Source organism: Coptis chinensis, chromosome 5 (assembly GCF_015680905.1).
Source record: "Coptis chinensis isolate HL-2020 chromosome 5, ASM1568090v1, whole genome shotgun sequence".
In the NCBI taxonomy this organism is placed as follows: domain Eukaryota; kingdom Viridiplantae; phylum Streptophyta; class Magnoliopsida; order Ranunculales; family Ranunculaceae; genus Coptis; species Coptis chinensis.
In genome coordinates, this window is record NC_141460.1 from 46,599,869 (window position 1) to 46,603,022 (window position 3,154).

The 3,154-nt window shown below is 38.1% G+C and overlaps 1 non-coding gene across 1 annotated transcript; it reads left to right on the forward strand.

Annotated features, from left to right (window-relative positions):
* Positions 1-668: 668 nt before the first annotated feature.
* LOC147497689 (small nucleolar RNA R71) lies at positions 669-772 on the forward strand. The gene has a single exon (XR_015197299.1). It is a non-coding gene; the product is annotated as a small nucleolar RNA R71 (small nucleolar RNA).
* Positions 773-3,154: the final 2,382 nt, after the last annotated feature.

The following is a 3,154-nucleotide window of genomic DNA, read 5'->3' on the forward strand; positions in this document are numbered from 1 at the left end:
AGTTATTATTTACCGGAACGATACCTCTATTAGCATTATAATTATTATAACTACCTTGACCTTGTGCTTGACTTTTTCGAGGTTGCGCTTGGTTGTTATAATTATTATAATTACCACGACTCTGTCCTTGTCGTGGTGGAGCTTGGTTATAACTGTGCGTTAGCCTAACATATTGATTATTGTACCCTGGAGGTGTGACTTGTTGGTTATTTCTCCAACCGAAGTTGGGATTTTGTCTCCAAGGGGCGTTAGGTTCACTATTAATAGAACAAGCATGTTCATAGGCTATAGGACAGTGGGAGTCGGGATGCTCAGGACTCCAACAGAAACTACATGGATTGGAATTTACATTCATGACGGGGATAGGCTTTTGTTGCACAGAAATGGCCTCTACCTTTTTAGTGAGTGATTCGATTAGAGTTTTAAGCTTAGGATCGTGTTTTATCTCAAACATATCGGCGGCCTTAACCGTATTAGAAGAACTAGCGGAGTGGTGGATATCGTCACTACCCCCCCAGTTGTTATTTCGCTTAGTTTGATCCTCTAAAAATTTATAAGCCTCCGAGGCTCCTTTACTTAGGAAACTACCCCCATTCATTATGTCAAGGACTTCTTTATGGTGATGTAGAAGTCCTTTGAAAAAGGCACGAACTAACGTGTCTTTCGCTAGGTTATGATGTGGACACTCTATAAGGAGATCGGTGAAACGATTCCAAGCCTCTGAAAATGATTCATGAGGATTTTGTCGAAAGAAATAAATCTTGTAAAGCATCTCATCCGTCTTTAGGGGTGGGTAAAAATGTTCCATAAATAGCTGAACAAGTTTAGCCCACTTAATCCACGTAATTAGGCTTTGGCCGCTTAACCAAGATGCCGCTTTATCGGCTAAAGTGAAGGAAATACCGAAGTTTAATTTGTTCAAGACTCACCGTAGGATGGTGAAATGTTGTAAGAACTTGTTCAATCCTATGCATAATGCCGATAAGGTTTTTCATGGTCTAAACCATGGAAAACGGGTAACAAATTAAAATATTTGGGGATTCGAAATCCCCCATCGGTCCGCAAGAACGATGCAAGATTTGGGGCTATCGCCAAGGCTTTATAAAAGTCCGAGAGAGGAGTCTCTTCTTCGTCGGGCATTGGTCGGGGTAGAGTATGTGGAATAGTAGCTAGAGGTGCAATGAGTGGTATACTAGATAGGCGTGCTTGTTGACGTTGCCGTGTAATTACGTTAGGTGTTTTGTTCGACCGGACCTTAATCTCATACAAGGTTAAGACCAAACTTAACTAAACACGACAACCTCCAAACAATCGATATTCTAGTATAAACCTCTAAACGTAAGACGCGAGGTGTGGAAGAAAGGAATACCTGACAAGGTCCTTGCTTCGCTTTTATGAATAGCATCTTGTTTATGCGTGTTTAGTGTATATAACAAGTTAGAACACCTAAAAAAACTTGAAAAATCGGGTTCAAAACAAACTTGTGGAAACGGAAAAAATCAGCTAAGGGCGCAGTGCGCCACTTTGGCGAGTGCTTTCGGTGTAAACTTCGAAGAAGTTGAGTGTTTTGGCTGGTCGGCTCTGTTTTAGGCGCTGGTCGCTCAACTTCCGAGAACTTTAATTAAGTCGTCTCTCTTTGGGCGCAGTGTACTCGTGCAATTTTTGCGAGGAAGTTTAATCTTTGAAAAAGACAACCACAGTTAGAATCGAACAAGGGTGGGTGGGTGAAATGGGACTTTAAGAAGAGTACTTATACTATGAAAACAATGCGAAAGTGAAACTAAGATGGCAGCGGCGCCATTTAATAAACGTAAAAATGCTAGTTTTACCTACGAAATGAACGATAAAACTCAAAACGTAAGTAAAACTAAACGATTTTACGTGCCTACTTTATCAAAGATTGTTCTACTCTCTATCTATTGAACAGATATAGTGGAGTAGGAAGTTCGTTCCATTCCTAGTTCTTTCACATAGTAATGTTCTCTAAGTATAAATAATCTTAACTAAAGTCTAATGAGAGATTTACGAATTATAAACTATGATGCAACTACCCACAAGATACGACTAATTAACTTTTGAATCTTTGCGTTGATTCTATGATAAGGAATAGGGGGATTGATTCTACCTTAACTCAACTTAACTTACTAACTAATTTAATCGTCAGAATCCGAATCGAATGAATCGCTACGAGAACAATTGGTTCTTCCTAATCCCTAATTACACAAGGCAATTCTATCAATTCATAACTAGCATGTGAACGATTAAACCCATTCTCATGGTGAATTAATCATTTCTAGAGTGGAATAGAAATTACGATGACTCTACGATAATCGGAATCAAGCTTTCATCAAGGCTTCTCAAGCCCCTCTAATGGAGGTTTAGCCGAGAATCATTCTGCAATCATTTCCATATGAATCTAAACTAAACATAATATCAAGATTCCAACTTTACTAATTTAACAAACAATAATTGAAATCTAATTAATAACTAAGACATGATCAACAACAAGAATTTTAACTAGATCTATAACTGCTATTGACAAAATCGAAATGACTAATAATAATACTAATTTATTTATCTAATCAATGAATAACAATATTTTTCAAGGTTTAATCTAAAACAAGAAATGAAATGAACTAAACTTAATTAAAAAACCATTAAAACTAGATCTATAAGCTATTCTAATCTAACCTTAGAACTAAACTTTTCTTTGTTTTCTAAATATAACTAGATCCCTAAGAACTAAACTTTTCTTTGTTTTTATATGTTTCAGATCCAAAATCGTGCATGGGCTTGGAGCCATGTTTTGGGCCAGAGAATCAGGCCCAAAACCCAATTCTTTCAGTCCAAAAAGGCCTCTTCAGCTGGAGTTGGCTTTGACAAACTTTTCGTCCACTTTTCTTCCTCTGATTGGGTCAAAGATTAGACCATTGGAAAGCTCTTTCCGAGCCGGTCGTTTTGACGTAAGATAGGCCCAATTCCGAGGTCTGAGTCCAAAGATATGGTCTTCGGAAGTTCTGTTGACTTTGTGCACTATTTCTACCCGCGTGGACTTTGACTTTTCATCTTTTGACCGGGATTTATAGAGGATTTGTCCTCTTGAAAATTGGCCTTTAATCACAGAACTCCTTAGCAACCGACCTTTGCTCCTTTA